Genomic DNA, 27,584 nt, shown 5'->3' with positions numbered 1-27,584 from the left:
AACAGATGGATGAGGATAAAGTGGTTGATGTGGTGTATATGGATTTCTTTAAAGAGTTTGATAAAGTTCCCCATGGTAGGCTACTGCAGAAAATATGGAGGCATGTGATTGAGGGTGACTTAACGGTTTGGATCAGAAATTGGCTAGCTGAAAGAAGACAGAGGATGGTGATTGATGGGAAATGTTCATCCTGGAGTTCAGTTGCTAGTGGGGTACTGCAAGGATCTGTTTTTGGGGCCACTGCTGTTTGTAATTTTTATAAATGGCCTGGATAAGGGCATAGAAGGAGGGGTTAGTAAATTTGTGGATGACACTAAGGTCAGTGGAGTTCTGAACAGTGCGAAAGGATAGTTGCAGGTTACAAAGGGACATAGATAAGTTGCAGAACTGGGCTGAGAGGAGACAAATAGAGTTTAATGTGGAAAAGTGTGAGGTGATTCACTTTGGAAGGAGCAACAGGAATATAGTGTACTGGGCTAATGTAAGATTCTTGGTAATGTAGATGAGCAGAGAGATCTCTATGTCGATGTCCATAGATCCCTGAAAGTTGCCACCCAGGTTGATAGGGTTGTTAAGAAAGCATATGGTGTGTTAGCTTTTATTGGGAGAGGCACTAAGTTTCGGAGCCACAAGGTCATGTTGCAGCTGTACAAAACTCTGGTGCGGCCGCACCTGGGGTATTGCATACAGTTTTGGTCACCACATTACAGGAAGGATGTGGAAGCTTTTGAAAAAGTGCAGAGGAGATTTATAAGGACGTTGCCTGGTGTGGAGGGATGGTCTTATGAGGAAAGACTGAGGGATTTGAGGCTGTTTTCGCAAGAGAGAAGAAGGTGGAGAGGTGACTTAATAGAGACATACAAGATGATCAGAGGATTAGATATGGTGGCCTTTTTCCTCTGATGGTGATGGCTAGCATGAGGGGATATAGCTTTAGATTGAGGGGTGTTACATACAGGACAGCTGGCAGAGGTATTTTCTTTACTCAGAAAGTAGTAAGGGTATGGAATGCCCTGCCTGCAACAGTGATAGACTCATCAAATTTAAGAGCATTGAAATGGTCATTGGATAAATATATGGATGATAATGGAATAGTGTCGGTTAGATGACTGCAGTTTGGTTTCACAGGTCGGCCCAACATCAAGGGCCGAAGGGCCTGTATTGCACTGTAATGTTCTATGTTCTATGAATCTATTGCAGATCGTTGGGCAGGTATATACCATGTTGTTCAGGGAAGGAAACTGCCATCCTTACCTGGTGTGGCCTACATGTGACCCTTTGGGTAATAAATACCCTTGTTCTGTGAATGAATAAAAAAACACATTTTCTAGGACTTTTAACAATTCGTTCATGGGATGTGGATATCACTGGCTGGGTCAGCATTTATCATCTATCTCCAATTGCCCAGAGGGCTGTAAGAGTTAACCGCAATGCTAATTGTGGAGTCACGTGTCGGGCAGACCGGGTTTGGTTGGCAGATTTCCTTTCTTAAAGAGCATCAATGCACTTGATGGTTTTGGTTCTTGACAGTAGTGGTATGGTCATAATTAGACTCTGAATTCCAGGTTGTTGTTCTGGGTTCCCTTGGTGAGATGGCAGTGGTGTGATCTGGCAGCTGAGCCAGGGACTCCTGGTTGCAGTGGGTCCAGAGCCAGGGATCCCGGGCGGTGGCAAGGTGGGAGCTGCAGCAGCGGCAGCGTGGTATGCCCAATGTCACAGCTCCTGGCATCATTGAGGCAGCAGTGGATCTGGGACTCCTGGTTGTGGGAAGGGGTGTGGTGGTGTGTGGAGGTGGTGGGTGTGGATTCTGTGTGGGTCCTGGGTCCTGGGTCCTGGGTCCTGGGTCCTGGGTCCTGGGTTCTGGGTGGGTGGGCCCACCCATAAGAAAAGGCACCTATAGCAAGGTGAGTTCAACGATGGTGGGGCCAGTACAGGCAGTGGTGAGGTGGTAGTGCAGGAATGGTGGTGCAGGCACTGTTGGTGAGCTGCCACACAGCACAGGGCTCTCTTTGGGACATACCGTTTGTACTTTGTGCTCTTGGATTGTTTGGGATAGTGTGGTTTGTGATCACTGTGTTTGATGATGCTATTCACTGCAAAATGCATGTGACAATATGTAAATCATTCATTCATTGCTGCACATTTGCCAATTCCACCAATCTGTCTTTGTCCTCCTGGAGTTTATTCACATTTCACAACACTTCCAGTTATCCACAAATACTCAAATTGCAACTGATGCTGCCAAGTTGAGAAAGTCAATATTTATTACAGAAAGCTGCAAGCCCCGAATAGCAGTCTCTGAGTTATCACTCTGTACATCTTCCTGCACACAGTTAAGCAACTATTCACCCAAGCTCTCATTCAGCCAAGTTTTTATCCAAGCTGCTCCTCTCCTGTTTATCCCAAGGGAAATCCAGATGTTGCTGTTAGCAGATGAATAAAGAGATTTAGTCATCTTTTCACAGAGCCTGGCTCAGCTGAAGGGAACCATGGGTATAACCAACTCATTGGAGCCTAGAACAATAGGACAGAGGAGCAGAAGTAAGCCCTTTGGCCCTTTGAACCTGCCTCACCATTCAAGGTGACCATGGCTGATCATCCAGCTCGGTGTTCTGTTCCTGCTTTCTCCCTTGTAGTGCTTATAATGAGGTCAGTCAGGTGGACCTCATAGAATATGAGATCCCTGATTGGGGCTGTTAATCTGGTCCAATCAGGGAGCCCTGGTTGTCAGATACAAACAGGAATGTGAAGACCTCCTCGTGGGTCTGCTCCTGGGCCTGGCCAAACTGGCCATTAACAGGTCCAGGCAGCGGGCCGTGGAGGGGGTCGTTAGGGCCGACTGCCTGCCCCTCTTCCACGGTTATGTTAGAGCCCGGGTGTCCTTGGAGAAGGAGCACGCGGTGTCGACCAACACCCTGGAGTTGTTCAGGGAGAGGTGGGCGCCGCAGGGAGTGGAGTGCATCATTTCTCCCTCCAATTCTATTTTGATTTAGTCCCTACCCTCCCCTTCACTGTTTTTGATCACACAGCACTGCCCTTTGATGTGAAGGGCAGTGTTTGTCACTGGCCACCCGGGTGTTTTCCTATCTTCCTGGTGGTGGAAATTGAATAAAGATTCGTGCACTTTGTGTCTTCCACTGTGTCTCACACCTGCACACACACACCATGGGTGCTGGGGATAAAATAAGCACTACCGCACTTAGGTGGTAGTGTGGGGGTTAAAAAAAAATAAAAAAAATAAATAGGGATTCACACAGCATTGCCCTTTGATGGGAAGGGCACTGCTTGTCACAGGCCACTTGGGTGTTTGCGCAAGGACTCTCCTTGAAAAAAAAAGAAAAAAAAAAAGAAAAAGAAAAAAGAAAAGAAAAAAAAACAAACAGGAATGTGAAGACCTCCTCGTGGGTCTGCTCCTGGGCCTGGCCAAACTGGCCATTAACAGGTCCAGGCAGCGGGCCATGGAGGGGGTCGTTAGGGCCGACTGCCTGCCCCTCTTCCGCGGTTACGTTAGAGCCCGGGTGTCCTTGAAGAAGGAGCACGCGGTGTCGGCCAACACCCTGGAGTTTGTCAGGGAGAAGTGGGCGCCGCAGGGAGTGGAGTGCATCATTTCTCCCTCCAACTCTATTTTGATTTAGTCCCTACCCTCCCCCTCACTGTTTTGATCACACAGCACTGCCCTTTGATGTGAAGGGCAGTGTTTGTCACTGGCCACCCGGGTGTTTTCCTATCTTCCTGGTGGTGGAAATTGAATAAAGATTTGTGCACTTTGTGTCTTTCACTGTGTCTCACACCTGCACACACACACCATGGGTGCTGGGGAAAAAAAAAAATATATAATAAGCACTACTACACTTAGGTGGTAGTGTGGGGGAAAGGAAAAAAAAGAAAAAAAAGGAAGAAAAAAAAGCTAAAAAAACAAGAAAAAAAAACAAACAGGAATGTCAGAGGTTCTGCTCACTTTGAGAGCTGACTTTGAAGAAATAGAAAGTGAGGATTGCAGATCCTGGAGAGTTGGATTTGAAAAGTATGGCGCTGCATGAAGGGCCTATCCACGAAATATCAGCTCTCCTGCTCATCAGATGCTGTCTGACCTGCTGTGCTTTTCCATCACCACACCTTTCTTCTGGCTGTTAGGAAGCCAGACCACAGTCAGGGACTCTCCATGTATAAATAAGGGGGACTTGGTGATAGGATACCAGCCTCGGAGTTATTTCATGTCCCATACCCTTTGATCCTTTTGAGCATGTTAATGGTGATGGTGTGGGCTTCGGTGGAGATGGTAAAAAGATGTCATGATGTGGTGCAACTATTTTTCATCATTACATTGTTTCAACGAACGTCCCCTATTACTGGCTGTGGTAATATTCTACAATCCTACGTATTACTGGCTGTGTTAATATTCCACAAACATCCCCTATTACTGGTTGTGGTAATATTCTACAAACCTCCCCTGTTACTGGTTGTGTAATATTCTACACCCTCCCATATTACTGGTTGTGGTAATATTCTGCACCCTGCCCTATAACTGGCTGTGTAATATTCTATACCCTCCCCTATCATTGGCTGTGGTAATATTCTACACCGTCCTGTATTGAGGTCTGTGGTAATATTCTACAAACCTCCGTATTACCACAGCCAGTGTTGGGAAGGGTGTAGAATATTACTGGCTGTGGTAATACTCTACACCCTCCCTTATTGCTGTCTGTGGTTATATTCTACAAATGTCCATCATTACTGGCTGTGGTAATATTCTGCTAACCTCTCCTATTACTGACTGTGGTGGTATTCTACAAACCTCCCCTGTTACTGGTTGTGTAATATTCTACACCCTCCCATATTACTGGTTGTGGTAATATTCTGCACCCTGCCCTATAACTGGCTGTGTAATATTCTATACCCTCCCCTATCATTGGCTGTGGTAATATTCTACACCGTCCTGTATTGAGGTCTGTGGTAATATTCTACAAACCTCCGTATTACCACAGCCAGTGTTGGGAAGGGTGTAGAATATTACTGGCTGTGGTAATACTCTACACCCTCCCTTATTGCTGTCTGTGGTTATATTCTACAAATGTCCATCATTACTGGCTGTGGTAATATTCTGCTAACCTCTCCTATTACTGACTGTGGTGGTATTCTACAAACCTCCCCTGTTACTGGCTGTGGTAATATACTACACCCTCCCCTGTTACTGCCTGTGGTAATATTCTACACACTCCCCTATTGTGGTCTGTGGTAATATTCTACACCCTCCCCTATTACTGTCTGTGGTAATATTCTACACCCTCCCCTATTACTGGCTGTGGTAATATTCTACACCCTCCCCTATTACTGGCTGTGGTAATATTCTACAAATCTCCCCTATTGCTGGCTGTGGTAATATTCTACACATCTCCCCCATTACTGGCTGTGATAATATTCTACACCCTCCCCTATTACTGCCTGTGGTAATATTCTACACATCTCCCCCATTACTGGCTGTGATAATATTCTACACCCTCCCCTATTACTGCCTGTGGTAATATTCTACACATCTCCCCCATTACTGGCTGTGATAATATTCTACACCCTCCCCTATTACTGCCTGTGGTAATATTCTACACCCTCCCCTATTACTGGCTGTGGTAATATTCTACACCCTCCCCTATTACTGGCTGTGGTAATATTCGACAAACCTCCCCTGTAACTGGCTGTTTGTAATATTCTACACCCTCCCCTGTTACTGGCTCTTGTAATATTTTACACCCTCCCCTATTACTGGCTGTGGTAATATTCTACACCCTCCCCTATTACTGGCTGTGGTAATATTCTACAAACCTCCCCTGTTACTGGCTGTGCTAATATTCTACAAACACACCCTATTGATGTCTGTGGTAATATTTGTGTCGTAGAGTCATAGAGATGTGTAGCATGGAAACAGACCCTTTGGTCCAACCCATCCATGCCAACCAGATATGCCAACCCAATCTAGTCCCACCTGCCTGCACCCGGCCCATATCCTTCCAAACCCTTCCTATTCATATACCCTTCCAAATGCCTCTTAAATGTTGCAATTGTACCAGCCTCCACCACTTCCTCTGGCAGCTCATTCCATACACTTACACCCCTCTGAAAAAGCTGCCCGTAGGTCTCTTTTATATCTTTCCCCTCTCACCCTAAACCGATGCCCTCTCGTTCTGGACTCCGCAACCCCGGGGAAAAGACTTTGCCTATTTACCCTATTTACCCTCATAACTTTGTAAACCTCTATAAGGTCACCCCTCGGCCTCCGGCGCTCCAGGGAAAACAGCCCCAGTCTGTTCAGCCTCTCCCTGTAGCTCAAATCCTCCAACCCTGGCAACATCCTTGTAAATCTTTTCTGAATCCTTTCAAATTTCACAATATCTTTCCGATAGGAAGGAGACCAGAACTGCATGCAATGTTCCAACAGGGGCCAAACCAATGTCCTGTACAGCTGCAACATGACCTCCTAACTCCTGTATTCAATACTCTGACCAATAAAAGAAAGCATACCCAAACGCCTTCTTCACTATCCTATCTACGTGCGACTCCACTTTCAAGGAGCTATGAACCTGTACTCCAAGGTCTCTTTGTTCAGCAACACTCCCTAGGACCTTACCATTAAGTGTATAAGTCCTGCTAAGATTTGCTGTCACAAAATGCAGCACCTCGCATTTATCTGAATTAAACTCCACCTGCCACTTCTCAGCCCATTGGCCCATCTGGTCCAGATCATATTGTAATCTGAGGTAACCCCCTTCGCTGTCCACTACACCTGCAATTTTGGTGTCATCTGCAAACTTACTAACTGTACCTCTTATGCTCGCATCCAAATCATATACGTAAATGACAAAAAGTAAAGGCCCCTAATCCGATCCTTGTGGTACTCCACTGGTCACAGGCCTCCAGTCTGAAAAACAACCCTCTACCACCACCCTCTATCTTCTACCTTTGAGCCAGTACTGTATCCAACTGGCTAGTTCTCCCTGTATTCCATGAGATCTAACTTTGCTAACCAGTCTCCCATGGGGAACCTTGTCGAACACCTAAACATCCCCTCTTACTGGTTGTGGTAGTATTCTACAACCCTCCCCTATTACTGACTGTGGTATTATTCTACACCCTCCCCTATTACTAGCTGTGGTAATATTCTACAAACCTCCCATATTACTGGCTGTGGTAATATTCTACACACTCCCCTATTACTAGCTGTGGTAATATTCTACAAACCTCCCATATTACTGGCTGTGGTAATATTCTACACCCTCCCCTATTACTAGCTGTGGTAATATTCTACAAACCTCCCCTATTACTGGCTGTGGTAATATTCTACACCCTCCCCTATAACTAGCTGTGGTAATATTCTACAAACCTCCCATATTACTGGCTGTGGTAATATTCTACAAACCTCCCTATTATGGCTGTGGTAATTCTCTACAAACCTCCCCTGTTACTGGCTGTGGTAATATTCTACAATCTCCCCTATTACTGGCTGTGGTAGTATTCTACACCCTCCCCTATTACTGGCTGTGGTAATATTCTACAAACCTCCCATATTACTGTCTGGTGTAATATTCTACAACCCCACCCACCAACCTCCCTATTACTGGCTGTGGTAATATTCTACAACCCTCCGATATTACAGACTGTGGTATTATTCTACACCCTCCCCTATTACTGGCTGGGTAATGTTCTACAAATCTCCCCAATTACTGGCTGTGGTAATATGCTACAACCCTCCCATATTACTGACTGTGGTAATATTCTACACCCTCCCCTATTACAGTCTGTGGTAATAATCTACACCCTCCCCTATTACTAGCAGTGGGAATATTCTACAAACCTCCCCTATTGCTGGCTGTGGTAATATTCTACACCCTCCCCTATTACTGGCTGTGGTAATATTCTACACCCTCCCCTATTACTGTCTGTGGTAATATTCTACAAACCTCCCCTATTGCTGGCTGTGGTAATATTCTACACCCTCCCCTATTACTGGCTGTGGTAATATTCTACACCCTCCCCTATTACTGGCTGTGGTAATATTCTACACCCTCCCCTATTACTGGCTGTGGTAATATTCTACACCCTCCCCTATTACTGGCTGTGGTAATATTCTACACCCTCCCCTATTACTGGCTGTGGTAATATTCTACACCCTCCCCTGTTACTGGCTGTGGTAATATTCTACACCTTCCCCTGTTACTGCCTGTGGTTATATTCTACAAACGCACCCTATTGATGTCTGTGGTAATATTTGTGTCATAGAGTCATAGAGATGTATAGCATGGAAACAGACCCTTTGGTCCAACCCATCCATGCCAACCAGATATGCCAACCCAATCTAGTCCCACCTGCCTGCACCCGGCCCATATCCTTCCAAACCCTTCCTATTCATATACCTTTCCAAATGCCTCTTAAATGTTGCAATTGTACCAGCCTCCACCACTTCCTCTGGCAGCTCATTCCATACACTTACACCCCTCTGATAAAGCTGCCCGTAGGTCTCTTTTATATCGTTCCCCTCTCACCCTAAACCGATGCCCTCTCATTCTGGACTCCCCAACCCCGGGGAAAAGACTTTGCCTATTTACCCTATTTACCCTCATAACTTTGTAAACCTCTATAAGGTCACCCCTCGGCCTCCGGCGCTCCAGGGAAAACAGCCCCAGCCTGTTCAGCCTCTCCCTGTAGCTCAAATCCTCCAACCCTGGCAACATCCTCGTAAATCTTTTCTGAACCCTTTCAAGTTTCACAACATCTTTCCGATAGGAAGGAGACCAGAACTGCATGCAATGTTCCAACAGGGGCCAAACCAATGTCCTGTACAGCTGCAACATGACCTCCTAACTCCTGTATTCAATACTCTGACCAATAAAAGAAAGCATACCAAACGCCTTCTTCACTATCCTATCTACCTGCGACTCCACTTTCATTGAGCTATGAACTTGTACTCCAAAGTCTCTTTGTTCAGCAACACTCCCTAGGACCTTACCATTAAGTGTATAAGTCCTGCTAAGATTTGCTGTCACAAAATGCAGCACCTCGCATTTATCTGAATTAAACTCCATCTGCCACTTCTCAGCCCATTGGCCCATCTGGTCCAGATCCTGTTGTAATCTGAGGTAACCCCCTTCGCTGTCCACTACACCTGCAATTTTGGTGTCATCTGCAAACTTACTAACTGTACCTCTTATGCTCGCATCCAAATCATTTATGTAAATGACAAAAAGTAAAGGCCCCTAATCCGATCCTTGTGTACTCCACTGGTCACAGGCCTCCAGTCTGAAAAACAACCCTCTACCACCACCCTCTGTCTTCTACCTTTGAGCCAGTTCTGTATCCAACTGGCTAGTTCTCCCTGTATTCCATAAGATCTAACCTTGCTAACCAGTCTCCCATGGGGAACCTTGTCGAACACCTAAACATCCCCTATTACTGGCTGTGGTAATATTCTACAACCCTCCCATATTACTGATGTGGTATTATTCTACACCCTCCCCTATTACTGGCTGTGGTAATATTCTACACCCTCCCCTGTTACTGGCTGTGGTAATATTCTACAACCATTCCCTACTACTGACTGTGGTATTATCCTACACCCTGCCCTATTACTGCCTGTGATAATATTCTACAAACCTCCCCTATTACTGGCTGTGGTAATATTCTACAAACCTCCCCTATTACTGACAGTGTTAATATTCCACACACCTCCCCTATTACTGACTGTGGTAATATTCTACAAACCTCCCCTATTACTGGCTGTGGTATTATTCTCCACCCTCCCCTATTATTGGCTGCTTGTAATTTTCCACAAACCTCCCCTATTACTGGCTGTGGTAATATTCTACAACCATCCCCTATTACTAGCTGTGGTAATATTCTACACCCTCCCCTATTACTGACTATTGTAGTATTCTACAAACCTCCCCTATTACTGGCTGTGGTAATATTCTACAAACCTCCCATATTACTGGCTGTGGTAATATTCTACAAACCTCCCCTATTACTGGCTGTGATAATATTCTACACACCTCCCCTATTAGTGGCTGTGGTAATATTCTACAACCCTCCCCTATTACTGGCTGTGGTAATATTCTACACCCACCCCTGTTACTGGCTGTGGTAATATTCTATACCCTCCCCTATTACTGGCTGTGATAATATTCTACACCCTCCCCTATTACTGGCTGTGGTAATATTCTACAACCCTCCCCATATTACTGACGCGGTATTATTCTACACCCTCCCCTATTACTGGCTATGGTAATATTCTACACCCTCCCCTATTACTGACTGTGGTAATATTCTACACCCTCCCATATTACTGACTGTGGTAATATTCTACAACCCTCCCCATATTACTGACGCGGTATTATTCTACACCCTCCCCTATTACTGGCTATGGTAATATTCTACACCCTCCCCTATTACTGACTGTGGTAATATTCTACACCCTCCCCTGTTACTGGCTGTGGTAATATTCTACAAACCTCCCCTATTACTGGCTGTGGTAATTTTCATCTCCATGCTTCGTGTAAAGTTGCATTTACAAGTGCCATGTCTCAGTTCCTTTTCTGTAGATACTTGAGGTTGCAGGAACCCTTCTCATATTGCTATACCCCACCCTTTTCCCAAATGTGGTCCATTACTCTCATGCTGTGATTTCTTAGTTGTGTTTGCATATGAAAGGGAGGGAAAAGGTGAGGGGTACTGAAGCCAAACTACCCCAGAATTATTCCCTACGTTATGACTCCCACAACAGAATCAGCAGAAATGTAAGTCGCTTTATTAATGATTCACCCTTGGCTTATGAACATCATGGGCAAAGTCCACATTTATTCATCTCTAATTGCCCTTAAATGGGTGTGCTGAGCTGTCTTTTCAAATTGTTGAGTCCCTTCAGAATATATAGACTCAGAATGCTTTTAGAGAGCGAATGTCAGGATTTTTGAACAATGACACTGAAGGAACAGCAACATATTTTGCAGCCAGGAAGGTGAATTGTTGGAGGGGAACTTTCAGGGGATGTGGTGCTCCCATTTATCTTCTGCCCTTGTCCTTCTGCTTAGTAGTGGTTGTGGGTTTGGAAGCTGTTTAGTAAATGTCTGCAGTGCATCTTGCAGAAGGTACACACTGTTGCTATTGAGTGTTGGTGCTGGAGGGAGTGGATTGATGCTGATCAAGTAGACTGCTTTGTCCTGGATAACACTGAGCTTCCTAGCTGTTGTTGGAGAGCTGCACCCATCCAGGCAGGTGGGGGGTATTCCATCACACTCCTGACTTGTGCCTTCTGGATAGTGAACAGGCTTTGGGAAGACAGGACATGAGCTACTTACAGCAAGATTCCAAGTCTCTGACCTGCTCTTGTAGCTACTGTATTTATTTAACTAGTCAGTTTCTGGTCAATGGTAACTCCAGGATGTTGGTAGTGGGAGATTCAATGATGATCATTGAATATCAAGGAGCAATGGTTAGATCGTCTCTTGTTGGAGATGGTCATTGCCTGGTACTTGAGTGACATGAATGTTACTTGTCACATGCCAAACCAAACCTGGATATTGTCCAGGTCTTGCTGCATTTTGGACCTCGACTGCTTCATTATCACAGTTCGAGAGCCCTAACCCAGGAACCTTAAATACTGTCCAATATCAAAGTGACTTTGGACATACAGTATTTCAAGCTTGAGATATAATCCCCCAAGTTAGATCTACAGTTGCATCCATTTTCTATCAGAGTTTGCACGTTCTCCCCGTGTCTGCGTGGGTTTCCTCCGGGTGCTCCGGTTTCCTCCCACAGTCCAAAGATGTGCAGGGTCAGGTGAATTGGCCATGCTAAATTGCCCGTAGTGTTAGGTAAGGGGTAAATGTAGGGGTATGGGTGGGTTTCGCTTCGGCGGGTCGGTGTGGACTCGTTGGGCCGAAGGGCCTGTTTCCACACTGTAATGTAATCTAATCTAATCTAATCTAATCTAATTTATTCAGGCCACATGCTCCCCCAGAGAGCAACATGGTAGATAATTGATAATGCCATTCTGCTTGAAGCCCTGGTCGGATTTAAATCCCTGTGGTCACTCTGTGATGCCATTCAGCTGACACAGGGATTGATGTGAAATGACAGTGAGATCGTAAAAGCTGCCACCCTGTGGTTCAAACTGTTGCCACCTGCAGAATGTACAGAATATTGACCTACTTGGCAGTAAGACTTATCCCAGAGGGAATTAATTGAACAATTGTTACTTTGCCTACTCTGACTCATTATTTCCATTTCAAACACATTGCAAACAAAGTACAAATTAATCAGCGTGAGCCCTCTCTCTTACATAGACAACAGAAAGATTGATTATGGAGCACAACCCAAAGTGGGAGCTGTTTAATTTGTTAGATTATTTAATTGCATTTAGTTAGATTAACAGCTCAAAGAAATTTACCGACATCAGATACAGTCTAAATGCTTGATTGCGTAAACACTCAGTTCACTTTATCCTCATGAGGAAGCATAGAGTTCATGCAAAGCTTTCGTAAAAATGTTAAAAATCACACAACACCAGGTTATTGTCCAACAGGTTTAATTGAAGCACTAGCTTTCAGAGCACTGCTCCTTCATCCAGCATCTCCCAATCATTCGGAAAAATAAGTTGTCTTAATACTCATCAGTGATATCCTGGTGAAATCACACAATAGTGCTCAATAATTATGAAACTGAAACATTTTACCATTGTCAGACAATTTTATCTTTAACATAAGCAGGAGTTGCTGGAAAAGCTCAGCAGGTCTGACAGCATCTGTGGAGAGAAATCAGAGTTAACAGATCCGGTGAGCCTTCCTCAGAACAGTTCTGGTGAACCTGCCCCGTGGCGATTGATGGTGCGTGAGGATCGGTGACTCCCTTGGTGCCTGGGTATGATGAGATGGTGCTGATTTGAAGCCAGCTCAGATCTCATACATAGATGGACTCCACTTTAAGCTGTATCCTTTCATTTTCTCTTATTTTAAAACTATCTTAAACTATGGCACTGGATTATGGCGACAAATGTAAGCCTTTTGCTGTTTTATTGTATTTTACTGTTAAAAAAAAACACATGACAATAAATCATTCATTCGTTCATTCAGAATAAAAGGGTATCAATTGAAAACGAAAATGAAGAGGAACTTCTTCTCTCAGAAAATTGTCAATCTTAGGGATTCCCTGCCACAGAGAGCTGTGGGGGCAGAGTCCTTGTGCATATTTAAGGTTGAGCTAGATTCTTGATCGTTCAGGGAATCAAGGGTGTGGGGTGGGGTGGGGGGGGGGGGGGGGGGGAGGAGTGTGAGGGAAGGGAGGAGAGTAGATGTGAGGAATGATCCTTTTGATCTTCATGGAGCAGGCTTCAGGGACTGAATGGCCTAGTCTTGTTCGTATTTCTCATGGGTTATATTTGTAACTTTCAGTTGTATTCAATTAATTAACGACATTGGTTATGTTATTGGACTAGAATCCCAGAGGTGTGGATTAATGTTCCAGGGAGGTTGGGGATGAGTATCACAATTAATGGCCCACATCCTGAGAATGAATTGATTAAAAATTGAAGCAAATGTATTCCTTGGACAGAGAAATGAAAATCCAACATGACTTTTGATTTGATTTATTGTCACATGCACCTAAGTACAGTGATAAGCTTTAAATCACACAACACCAGGTTATAGTCCAACAGGTTTATTTGGAAGCACTAGCTTTCGGAGAGCTGCTCCTTCATCAGGTAGTTGTGGAGTACAAGATCGTAGGACACAGAATTTATAGCAAGATTTTACAGTGTGATATAATTGAAATTATATATTGAAAAGACCTGGATTGTTTGTTTGTTCATATGAAAGTACTGAAACCAACATAGCCATTCTAATGGATGAGAGACTTAACAAACAATCCAGGCCATTTTCAACATATAATTTCAGTTACATTATACTGCGGACTTTTCTGTCTTACGATCTTATACTCTACAACCACCTGATGAAGGAGCAGTGCTCTGAAAGCTAGTGCTTCCAATAAACCTGTTGGACTATAACCTGGTGTTGTGTGGTTTTTAACTTTGTCCACTCCAGTCCAACACCGGCATCTCCAAATTGTGAAAAGCTTTGTTTGTGAGCAGTGCAGGCAGATCATATGTTTAGATGTTTAGAACATAAGGTGAAAGAAAGGTGGCAGAGTAAGGCATACAGGTTAAACTGCACAGGATACGTGTTGGACAAGAACAACATTAACAAGGTCAGCATTATTTGAAATTAGAGATTCCATTCATCAGTCTGATAACAGCAGGGAAGAAGCTGTTCCTGAACCTGTTGGGGTGTGTGTTCAAGCTTCTGTATCTTCTACCTGACCGAAGAGGTTGTAGGAGAGAATTACCGGGGAGATGGGTCTTTGATGATGTTAGCAGCCTTTCTGCAGCAACAAGCCGTGTAAGTGGAGTCCAGGGATGGGAGGTTGGCTTTTGTGATGGTCTGGGCTGTGCACACCACCTTCTGTAGTTTCTTATGGTCCTGAGCAGAGCAGTTGCCATACCAGGCCGTTATGCCCCCGGTCAGTATGCTCTCAATGGGGCATCTGTAAACATTAGTGAGGGTCCTGTGGACATGCCAAATTTCCTGAGGCCCCTGAGGAAGAAGAGGCATTGTTGTGCCTTCTTGATTGTTGCCTCTATGTGGCAAGTCTACAATAGACTGGAGGTTATCGCCACTCCGAGGAACTTGATGCTGTCCATCCTCTCAACCTCGGCTCCATTGGTGTAGATGGGGGCATGTCCTCCTCCTTTCTTTCTGAACTCAGTGATCAGTTCTTTAGTTTTGGTGATGTTGAGAGAGAGGTCATTCTCATTGCACCAAAACACTAAACCTTCTGTCTCCTTACTGTATTCTGACTCATTGTTCAATATCCATCCTACTATGGTAGTGTCATTAGTGAACTTGTAGATGGCGTTCATTCAGAATTTGGCAACACAGTCCTGGGCATACAGGGAGTACAGTAGGGGGCTAAGAATGCATCCTTTGGGGGGGGCTCTGGTGTTGAGTGTTACCATGGAGAACGTGCAGTTATCCATCTTCACTGATTGCAGTCTGTGGTCAGGAAGCTGAGGATCCAGTTTCAGAGGGTGAAGCTGAGACCAAGGTCACAGAGTTTTGAGGTCAGTCTGGTTCATTCTGTGTCTAATCTTCTGAAATGGTTTATGGCTGGAATATTAGGGGGGATGGAGGAGTGAAAGGGTGTGAAAATAAATCTGGATTTAAAATTCCTGTTCTTCACATCTTCCTTTTCTCTCCTCTTGTGTTCACTCTGGACATCAGAGCAAAAGTCATCCTAGTTAAGAAATATTATTGAACAAACTTAATCACCACAATAAGTTGCAAGACATTTCTCAAGAAATGATTCATGTGTCTGTTAATGAGCTGTTATGAGGTGCAGGAAGAAACTTCTACACTTTAAAAATGGAGCAAAAATCCCTCTCCACATTTGAAGCGTATGCTGATATAATTTCGGCACATTTTGTTATCACATCTTCAATTAAAAAGTGAAATAATGCCCCTTCTGGAATTCAGGAAAACTTTAACACACTATAACAACATGATCATATTTCAAAAATGAATGTTACTCAAACTTACAAAGTGCAAGGCTTCAATTTCTTTTTACAGGAAGCATGCAAGTTGAATTCTTTGAATATTTCTTAATGAGTTCTTCTCTCTCAGTACCTGAAATGATTCTTGGAGAGCTGCCTTCCTCAGATACATCCTTAACATCAAGTCATATGTGGCTAAGAAGAATCCATGCTGATTCCCATTGCCCCTTTCTATCCCCACAGCCTTGCAAATATATTTCTTTGAAGTAACCATTTGAATTTCTTTTGAAATCATTAATGTTTCTGTTTCCACAACCTATCTCAGCTACAGGATCTAGGTCATAAACACTTACTAGGTTACAACATTCTTTCTCATATCTCTCCTCTATCTCTTGCCTAAATGCTTAAATCTGTCACCCTCATGCTTATACCATCAGCTTTGGGATGGTTCTTCCTTTGTCTACCTTCTCTAGACCTTTAGATCTTTACACCTCTGTCAGATGGTCACCTTAACCATTTTGAAGTCAGTGGTGTTGGCAGGGATTTCTTCTTTGTCTCACATTTTTAGCAACAGTTGATGGAAATGGAGGGTAAACTCTGCTCCGACAAGTTTGAAAATCTCCTTTGGAATCCCATCTGCTCCTGTAGCTTTTCTATTCTTCATGTGTCTACTGGAGGCTTCAACCTCTGCCACACGAGGCAAGAGTCTAGGATCATGGACTTCAGAACAGCATTTGACAAGGTTCCCCATGGGAGACTTGGTGCAAAGTTTGTGCGAAGATTTGTAGCTCGGGTGCTCGTTGTTGTGGTTCTGTTCACCGAGCTGGAAGTTTTTGTTGCAAACGTTTCATTCCCTGGCTAGGCGACATCCTCAGTGCTTGGGAGCCTCCTGCGAAGCGCTTCTTTGATGTTTCCTCCGGTGTTTATAGTGGTCTGTCCCTGCCGCTTCCGGTTGTCAGTTTCAGCTGTCCGCTGTAGTGGTTGGTATATTGGGTCCAGGTCGATGTGTTTGTTGATGGAGTTTGTGGATGAATGCCATGCCTCTCGGAATTCCCCGGCTGTTCTCTATCTGGCTTGCCCTATGATAGTAGTGTTGTCCCAGTCGAGTTCATGTTGCTTGTTGTCTGCGTGTGTGGCTACTAAGGATAGCTGGTCGTGTCGTTTCGTGGCTAGTTGATGTTCATGGATGCGGATTGTTAGCTGTCTTCCTGTTTGTCCTAGATAGTGTTTAGTGCAGTCCTTGCATGGTATTTTGTACACTACATTCGTCTTGCTCATGTGGACTCAACTACTGGACTTGTGCCTCACAACACACTTCACATTCAACAACCAGATATACGAACAAATCAATGGAACACCAATGGGATCACCAATCTCGGGACTCATAGCAGAGGCAGTTATGCAAAGGTTAGAACAAACAGTCCTACCACAAATTCAACCCAAACTCTGGGTCAGATATGTCGATGACACGTTTGTAATCATTAAAAACACGGAAATAGAAAAAACACACCGGATCATCAACGCCACACTCACAGGAATCTGATTCACGAGAGAAGAAGAAAAGGATAGCCAACTCCCATTCCTAGACGTGATGGTACAGAGAACACCAGACGGAGAATTCACTACAAGAGTATACAGGAAAGCCACACACACAGACCAAGTCCTAAACTATGAAAGTAACCACCCCAACACACACAAACAAATCTGCATCAGGACACTATTCAAAAGGGCCACAACACACTGCAGTACACCAGAACTGCAAAAAGAAGAAGAGGAACACCTATACAAGGTATTCGCCAAAAACGGATACCCCCGCAACTTCATCAACAAATGCCTAAGAGAAAGACCACGGAACGAGGACATACCACAACCAAAAGGACTAGCCACACTACCATACATCAGGCGCATCTCGGAACTGACTGCCAGACTACTGCGACCCCTAGGACTCATAACGGCACACAAACCAACAGCCACGCTCAGACAACAACTCACCAGAACGAAGGACCCGATACCCAACATGAGCAAGACGAATGTAGTGTACAAAATACCATGCAAGGACTGCACAAAACACTATATAGGACAAACAGGAAGACAGCTAACAATCCGCATCCATGAACATCAACTAGCCACGAAACGACATGACCAGCTATCCTTAGTAGCCACACACGCAGACAACAAGCAACATGAATTCGAATGGGACATCACTACTATCATAGGGCAAGCCAGACAGAGAACAGCCAGGGAATTCCTAGAGGCATGGCATTCATCCACAAACTCCATCAACAAACACATCGACCTGGACCCAATATACCAACCACTACAGCGGACAGCTGAAACTGACAACCGGAAGCAGCAGGGACAGACCACTATAAACACCGGAGGAAACATCAAAGAAGCGCTTCGCAGGAGGCTTCCAAGCACTGATGATGTCGCCTAGCCAGGGGACGAAACGTTTGCAACAAAAACTTCCAGCTCGGCGAACAGAACCACAACACTGGTTAGCAAGGTTAGATCTCATGGAATACAGGGAGAACTAGCCATTTGGATACAGAACTGCCTCAAAGGTAGAAGACAGAGGGTGGTGGTGGAGGGTTGTTTTTAAGACTGGAGGCCTGTGACCAGTGGAGTGCCACAAGGATCAGTGCTGGGTCCTCCACTTTTTGTCATTTACATAAATGATTTGGATGCGAGTATAAGAGGTACAGTTAATAAGTTTGCAGATGACACCAAAATTGGAGGTGTAGTGGAAGCGAAGAGGGTTACCTCAGATTACAACAGGATCTGGACCGGATGGGCCAATGGGCTGAGAAGTGGTAGATGAAGTTTAATTCAGATAAATGCGAGGTGCTGCATTTTGTGACAGCAAATCTTAGCAGGACTTATACACTTAATGGTAAGGTCCTAGGGAGTGTTACTGAACAAAGAGACCTTGGAGTGTAGGTTCATAGCTCCTTGAAAGTGGAGTTGCAGGTAGATAAATAGTGAAGGCGGCGTTTGGTATGCTTTCCTTTATTGGTCAGAGTATTGAGTACAGGAGTTGGGATGTCATGTTGCGGCTGTACAGGACATTGGTTAGGCCACTGTTGGAATATTGCATGCAATTCTGGCCTCCTTTCTATCGGAAAGATGTTGTGAAACTTGATAGGGTTCAGAAAAGATTTACAAGGATGTTGCCAGGGTTGGAGGATTTGAGCTACCGGGAGAGGCTGAACAGGCTGGGGCTGTTTTCCCTGGAGCGTTGGAGGCTGAGGGGTGACCTTATAGAGGTTTACAAAATTATGAGGGATTTGGATAGGGTAAATCGGCAAAGTCTTTTCCCTGGGGTCAGGGAGTCCAGAACTAGAGGGCATAGGTTTAGGGTGAGAGGGGAAATATATAAAAGAGACCTAAGGGGCAATATTTTCATGCAGAGGGTGGTACGTGTATGGAATGAGCTACCAGAGGATGTGGTGGAGGCTGGTACAATTTAAGAGGCATTTGGATGGTTATATGATTAGGAAGGGTTTGGAGGGATATGGGCCAGGTGCTGGAAGGAGGGACTAGATTGGGTTGGGATATCTGGTCAGCATGGACGGGTTGGACCAAAGGGTTTGTTTCCATGCTGTACATCTCTATGACTCTATCTTCATGGAGAGATCAGGGATTTCCTCAACATGCCCTTGTTGATGATTGTATCATGGTCTAGGAGTTCTTTGAGATGTTCTCCCAGTTGGAGGCTGATGTTTTCTCGGTCTCTGAAACATGTTCCATCCTTACTCTACTCTTATTGAGCTTGTGGGTATTAGTCTGTATATTGTCTTAATAGCACTGGAGAAGCCCAAGGTATTGTACTTGTCAGCACAGAGTTGCAGCTCCTCAGTTTTCTTAGTCCACGGTTGGTTCTTGAATTCCCTTGTCCTTTTTTGGAATTCCACCTTTTCTGTTTTGATGAACTCTCCTTTTTACTTCATAAAATGAGGCTGTCCTCATTCCCAGAGCAATGACCAGTGCAGACAACTCCTGGACAGATCACCAGCTCACCCATTCCTCAATATCCATCAAAGACCACCAGAGGCAAATGGAATTGAGGAAATAGTTCAGAAGAAATGTTGAGCAGATTCATGAGCCAAGCAGGCTAGTGAACTCCCAACAATGTCTTCACTAAGATCTCTTAAGAGTGAAGGAAATCTGGAAAGAACTGAAGACAACCATTGTCTTGTGTTGTGAAGAATCCATCAGCTACAAGACAAGGAAGCATCAAGACTGATTCGCTGAAAATGACCACACAATCTGATGAAGGTGCATTGCTCTGAAAGCTAGTGCTTCCAAATAAACCTGTTGGACTATAACCTGGTGTTGTGGGATTTTTTGACTTGGTCCACTCCAGTCCAACACCGGCTCCTCCACATTTTGGAAGGAGTTGTGGAAGCTTCAAAGTTAATGTTTATTGTAGACTTGAGTTTGAAGAGATGCAGATATCTGAATTCATTGTTTTTAAAGAGGTGACTGGAAGGACAATGGAATTTTCTTTCGCTGCATCCCAAATGTGTTATGATAGCTGTTTGTTTAATCCAGAGCCTCGGTTTGGATTTATCATCATCACATTTACACTTCTGTTTTGGGGATTGTTTGGACTTTTCGGCCTGGGGAAAGAGAGAGCTTCCCAGCTCAACTATCCTGCTTCTGAACATAATGTGGAAGTGCCGGTGTTGGGCTAGGGTGGACAAGTTCACAAGTCACACCACACCAGGTGATAATCCAATAAGTTTAGTTGAAACCACAAGCTTTTAGGGAGCTGCCACCTGACGAAGGGGCTTTTTGGACTATAACCTGGTGTGACGTGACTTTTGACCTGGTTTCTGAACAAATCTGACGTATTCAATGGAAATAAGATTGAGGAAGTAGGAGGTGGGTTTCTGGAATGAGAAGTGTTGGAAAGGCCATGGGGGACAGTGGTGAGGAATTAAAGAGGGTGGATGAAAGGAGGTGAACAGCAGATAAATGGAATGACTTCTAATAGAATTTCGAGGAACCAGTTCTTGCAGCAAAATGCTGGTTTTGTGATAATATCACTGGCCTGGTGACCTAGCTTTGGACACGGAGTCAAATCTCATCATGACAGCGGATGGAATTTAAATTCCATTCATAAATCAGAAACTGAAATTCGTCTTAGTAATGGTGCCTGTGACAGCTCTCCTGGATTGTTATAAAAATATTAATGGTTCATTAACATCTTTTTGGAAATCTGCCTTCCCTATGTTGACTGGTCGAGAGGTGACCCCTGACCTACAGCAAAGTGATTGACTCTTAACTAACCTCAGAATTGGTAAGTTGCAATAAAGTCCGAATAAAAATAGAACGCAATAACAAAAGGATTTCAAGGAGAATGGTGAATGATCTGCCCACAACGTAAAGGCTGGGAACTACATAGTAACTGACGGTGAAGGGGAGAGTGGCTTTTTTCATTCATTGACAATATCATGAAGGGAAATAGGAAAAAGTTGAACTTGTCAGATTGAGTCACTGAATGCAGCATTAAACCTCCAAGCCATTGATAAATAAGTTGGCTTCAGGCAGATTACCATAATCACAAATGAATCAATGCCAGATTTCTGAAATTATTAGGGATTTCTACATGTTTAAACTTACACAGGATCTGGACTGTGGGACTGCAGCTCATGGTGGAGACACGGCCGGTAAACAGAAACCTGATGGAGCCAAGGAGGTACCTAGCCTTATCTCAGTAATTATCTCGAGAGTTCTTGTGGAACTAAGTACTTTCATTGTTTGGCTCCAAAGTGCTTCACTCACAGTCAAGCAAAATGCATTGCACCAACTGGAGATCAAAATCTGTCTGCTGTTCTGATATATGTCACTGCGTATTCACTCTATAAACCACTGTGCCTGCCTGCTTTTAATGATGCAATGCTTTCAGCTTGGTGACCATAAAGCTGTTGAGTTTTCCACGTAGCCAAATGCTAAAAGAGTTTACCCAGGGGATTTTATTTCATCACATTACAGACAATCCCAGGATGGCTTCTGGAGTCAGCATCAATTTGAGTCTGAACCAAAATGCCCTAATGGCCTGGCAATTAGATTTGGCAGCTTCCCCCCCCCCCCCCCCCGATCGCCCAGGCTGTATCTATATTATATCTGGATAGTGGGATGAGTCATTTGACCCAGTAGCTAGTCAAAATCTCACAAAAATGATCCATTTTCAGAATTCTCAAAGGGAAACTTTGTTCAGAATTAATAACATGAGAACATGTTTTCCATATTTGCCAATCTCTCCCCCTCTGCCTCTCCTCATGTCATTGATTCAAATGTGGGATGGACTCAGTCATACAGCACAGAAACAGACCCTTCAGTCCAACCAGTCCATGCTGACCATAATCCCAAACTAAACTGGTCTCCCCTGCCTGCGCTTAGCCCATACCCCTGCAAACATTTCTCATTCATGAACTTATCTAAGTGTCTTTTAAACATTGATGTGGAGGTGCTGGTGTCAGACTGGGATGGACAAGGTCAGAAGTCACATGACACCAGGTTATAGTCCAACAGGTTTATTTGAAATGACAAGCTTTCAGAGAGCTGCTCCTTCATCAGGTGAAGTAACTTCCTGGTCCCGGTAAAACTGAACCAACGGATGGTGATGGAGGAAACCAAAGGGCTATCGCAATCAGAATTGAAACCTATTTGGACACCGACAGACCAGATCACTGTAGTGGAGGGCGAATTATTACAGGGAGCATGAGTGATTGTCCTGAGCAAAGGTCACCGCCAGATACTGGCTAAACTCCACCAGGGGTTTCCAAAATGATGATGTCGGTGAGAAGTTACGCCTGGTGGCCAGGACTGGATGTAGACATAGCTGTGTTGCTGGGGCAGTGCCCAGAGTGCCAACAAGGGCAAAAATTACCGCCAGCAGCTCCCCCACATTTGTGGCAGTGACCGGGTAAATCTTGTGCTCAGTTACAAAACGAGTGTGTGGGTCCTTTCATGAGCTCAATGTTGTTAGTTGCTGTAGACACCCATGCAAAGTGGCTGAACATGCACAGAGTTTATTCATCAAACACCGGGATGATGATAGAGATGCTATTCGTATCTTTTGCAATACATGGACTCCCAGAATTGTTGGTGACAGATAACGGGCCATTGTTTACCATAGAGTCATAGAGATGTACGTCACGGAAACAGACCCATCAGACCAAATTGTCCATGCCAACCAGATATCCCAAACTAATCTAGTCCCACCTGCCAGCACCCGGCTCATATCCCTCTAAACCCATCCAGATGCCTGTTAAATATTGCAATTGTATCAGCCTCCACCACTTCCTCTGGCAGCTCATTCCAGACACTGACCACCCTCTGTGTGAAAACGTTGCCCCTAAAGATCTCTTTTATATCTTTCCCCTCTCACTCTAAACCTTTGCCCTCTAGTTCTGGACTCCCCCACCTCAGGGAAAACACCTTGCCTATTTACCCTATCCATGCCCCTCATGATTTTATAAACCTCTATAAGGTCACCCCTCAGCCTTTGATGCTCCAGGGAAAACAGCCCCAGCATTTTCAACCTCTCCCTGTAGCTCAAATCCTCCAACTATGGCAACATCCTTAGAAATCTTTTCTGAACCCTTTCAAGTTTCACAACATCCTTCTGATAGAATTGCACGCAATATTCCAACAGTGGCCTAACCAATGTCCTGTACAGCCCCAACATGACCTTCCAACTCCTGTACTCAATACTCTGACCAATCAAGGAAAGCAGAACAAACACCTTCTTCACTATCCTATCTACCTGTGACTGCACTTTCAAGGAGCTATGAACCTGCACTCCAAGGTCTCTTTGTTCAGCAACACTCCCTAGGACCTTACCATTAAGTGTATAAGTCCTGTATAAGTGTATAAGATTTGCTTTCCCAAAATGCAGCACCTCACATTTATCTGAATTAAACTCCATCTGCCTCTTCTCAGCCCATTGGCCCATCTGATCAAGATCCTGTTGTAGCCCGAGGTAACCTTCTTCACTGTCCACTACACCTCCAATTTTCTGTCTCTGCAAACTTACTAACTATATCTCTTACGCTCACATACAAATCATTAAAATAAATGATAAAATGTAGTGGACCCAGCACTGATCCTTATAGCACTCCACTGGTCACAGGCCTCCGGTCTGAAAAACAAACCTCCACCACCACCCTCTGTCTTCTACCTTTGAGCCAATTCTGTATCCAAATGGCTAGTTCTCCCTGTATTCCATGAGATCTATTCGTGCTAACCAGACTCCAATGGGGAACTTTGTCGAAAGCCTTACTGAAGTCCATATAGATCACATCTATCGCTCTGCCCTCATCAATCCTCTTTGTTACTTCTCTAAACAAACTCAATCAAGTTCATGAGACATGATTTCCCATGCACCAAGCCATGTTGACTATCCCTAATCAGTCCGTGTCTTTGCGAATACATGTACATGCTGTCCCTTAGGATTCCATCCAACAACTTGCCCACTGCCGACGTCAGGCTCGGGGATTTTGAGTATTTCATCAAGTCAATTAGCATTTGTCATGTAAAGGACAGTTATAGAGTCATAGAGATGTACAGCATGGAAACAGATTCTTCGATCGAACCGTCCATGCCGACCAGATATCCCAACCTAATCTAGTCCCACCTGCCAGCACCCGGTCCATATCCCACCAAACCCTTCCTATTCATATACCCATCCAAATGCCTCTTAAATGTTGCAATTGTACCAGCCTCCACCATTTTGTCTGGCAGCTCATTCCATACACGTACTACCCTTTGTATATCTCTTTTATATCTTTCCCCCTCACCCTAAACTTATGCCCTCCAGTTCTGGAATCCCCCACCTCAGGGAAAAGACTTTGTCTATTTGTCCTATTCATGCCCTTCATAATTTTGTAAACCTCTATAAGGTCACCCACAGCCTCCAACGCTCCAGGGAAAACAGCCCCAGCCTGTTCAGCCTCTCCCTATAGCTCAAATCCTCCAACCCTGGCAACATCCTTGTAAATCTTTTCTGAACATCTATAATCCAATTGTCTGGTTGAAAGAGTAGTCAAAATTTTAATGCAGGCTTAAAGAATCAGCCTACAGTTTCATTCGATACCATGGTATCTCAATTCCAATTTGATTCTAGGACCACCCTCATGCATCTACAGGGATAGCTCCAGAATGGGTAAGAGGCCAGGTCGATGTGAGGTCCCGTGGTGTTTAAAGTTCGGGTCAGTGCGATGGTCCTGAACAAGCATGTGGACCATATGAAAGCTACAAACCCTCAAACGGTGCAGAAACAAAATGTGCTCGACTCCTTGGCTGCCTTTCGGACTGTTCCGGAACCTGTTGGTTCTCTCTCTCTCCATCAAGCATTGAAGATACCTCGGAAGCTGAGATGGACCTGGTTGATATTGCCACCTCGACGCCTTTGCTGCCTGAAGAGGAGAATGAATTTCTTCTGAGATGCTCCTATGTATTACACACCGCCCGTATCAGAGGCAGTGCTTGAGGAACCTGAACCAGTGCCCCAGGAGGAGCTCCAACATAAAAGAACCGACACATGTCCTCAGATTCAGAGGGGGAGGGATGTCATGACTATAACATGGACAGCTGTGTGGACCTCATAGAATATGAGTTCCCTGACTTGGGATGTTAACCTCGTACAATCAGGGAGACCTGGCTGACAGGTATAAACAGGAATGTTACCGCAGTTAGGCGGTAGTGTGGGGGTTAATTTAAAAAGGAGTGTTTCCCTTCACTGTTTGATCAAAAAAGAAAATAACCAGGAGATTCACACAGCATTGCCTTTTTTGTGAAGGGCACTGCTTAAAAAAAAAGGGAAAAAATAAACAGGGTGTTACACAGCATTGCCCTTTGATGTTATAGAGTCATAGAGATGTACTGCTTGTTACTGGATCAGTGGTGCTGGAAGAGCACAGCAATTCAGGCAGCATCCGAGGACAGGTAAAATCGACGTTTCGGGCAAAAGCCCTTCATCAGGAATAAAGGCAGAGAGCCTGAAGCGTGGAGAGATAAGCTAGAGGAGGGTGGGGGTGGGGAGAGAGTGGCATAGAGTACAATAGGTCAGTGGGGAAAGAGATGAAGGTGATAGGAGCGAGTTTGTTTCAGGACATGGTTGAAGAGCTTCAGGGCTGAGGAAATGACCTGGGAGTTGCAGTGAGAGAGAGACTCCCTGAGATTCTTGTAGAGAGAGGAGGAAAACTTCTTCAAGGCAGGCATCCTTGCAAGAAGATTCGCAGTAGGGTTAAAATCAACGAGGTAAAAACAATGACTGCAGATGCTGGAAACCAGATTCTGGATCAGTGGTGCTGGAAGAGCACAGCAATTCAGGCAGCATCCGAGGACAGGCAAAATCGACGTTTCGGGCAAAAGCCCTTCATCAGGAATAAAGGCCACTCGGGTGTTTTCCCTTTTGAGAGTTAGATCAGTGTGAGTGAGTGAGTGTGCACGTGCAAGGACTCTCCTCATTGAAGGGGACTAGCTGCCCCACATCGAGAGAGAGAGAGGAAGAAGAAGGAAGAAGGAAGAAGAAGAAGAGGAGGAGGCAGAAGCAGAAGGAAGTGAGAGCTTTGAGTCCTGGGCCTGCTCTTGGAGCTGCAGCCTGGGCCGCACCCAGGTCAAGGGAGGGTTGCTGCTGACCTGGGGCTCACTCCCACTGCTGGTCTCTGGGACCCCGCCCGGACCTGCCTCAGCTGTTGCTGCTTGGGGCCTGCCTCACTGCTGCTGCCTGGGACTCTCCTTGGGGCCCCTCCCCGCAACCTCCATCACTGCCACTGCTGGAGGCCCACCTCCACTGCTGCTGCCTGGGACTCAATTTTGGGGCTGCCTGGGACTTGCCTTGGGGACCCTCCCCAACAGGTCTGCCTCCACCGCTGCTGTTGCCTGAGGCCAGTCTCCACCGTCGTTGCCTGGGACTCGCCTTGGGTGACTCACCTTGGGCACTTCTCCAGGACTTCCGCCACTGCTGCTGCCAGAGGCCCACCTCCACCACTGCTGCTTGGGGCACACCAACATCCAGCAGCAGAGAACGGCGAGCCCGAAGGTCGCGGGGCCCAGCCGCACCCACGCCGGGGTAGCCGCTGCCTTAGGCTCAGCTACTCCAACCCTGGCTGCAACCACGAGCCCCTTCAGGCACTTAACTAAACACCTGGGGGTAAAGACCTATCCCCATCCCAATATGTCCATCGAGGCCTGCAGCAAGGCTCGGCTAAGACCGAGCAGGCGGTCCACCTGGCCGTGGAGAGGGGGCTCACTGTGGGCGGGACACATCTGCCCGTCGACCCTTTGGAGGGTACGGCCCAGAGGGTCGTGATCTCCAACGTCCCGCCCTTCATTGCCAGTGAGCTCGTTCTCCCCCACCTCACCACCTTGGGGGAGATCCGGTCGGGTGTCCAACCGCTCCTGCTCGGTCTGAAGGACCCCGCCCTCCGATACATCTACTCCTTCCGATGCCAGGTGTTCATTTGCCTGACCCGGGAGGAGGTCACCGAGGGCTCTTTCACCTTCCTCCACGAGGGCGCGGCCTACCACGCCTTCTGGACGGCGGACGGCGTGCGGTGCCACCTGTGCCGCGAGGTGGGGCACATAAGAAAAAACTGCCCCACCCAGAAGGCAGCCCAGCTCACACCAACCGCTGAGGGTGGTGCCGCTGCCGCACCCACTCCCCCTCCCCCGAAATCAACACCACAAGCCCCGGCAGCGGGGGCTAAGCAGGAGGCTTCCAATGCTCCAGCCTCTAGCAGAGAGGGGGGTGAGCGTCCGGCCGGCCAGAAGGCGCTCAGGAACACGCAACGTGTCAGGCCCGCCCACGGGGAGACCACCCTATCCCCTTCCCCGACACCTAGCCCACGACCTGCCCCGCCCCGGCACAACAATGCCCCTGCGGCTGTGCCAACATCACCCTGGCGCGGGAACCCTGACCCCCAAACCCGTACCTGATCCTGGCCCCACTGACCCCATATCCACCCCCTCACCCCGATAGAGAAAC

The sequence above is a fragment of the Chiloscyllium plagiosum genome, unplaced genomic scaffold (assembly GCF_037043375.1).
Source record: "Chiloscyllium plagiosum isolate Xiang-an unplaced genomic scaffold, Cpla_swu_hap1 HiC_scaffold_23, whole genome shotgun sequence".
In the NCBI taxonomy this organism is placed as follows: domain Eukaryota; kingdom Metazoa; phylum Chordata; class Chondrichthyes; order Orectolobiformes; family Hemiscylliidae; genus Chiloscyllium; species Chiloscyllium plagiosum.
This window is presented reverse-complemented; position numbering follows the sequence as displayed.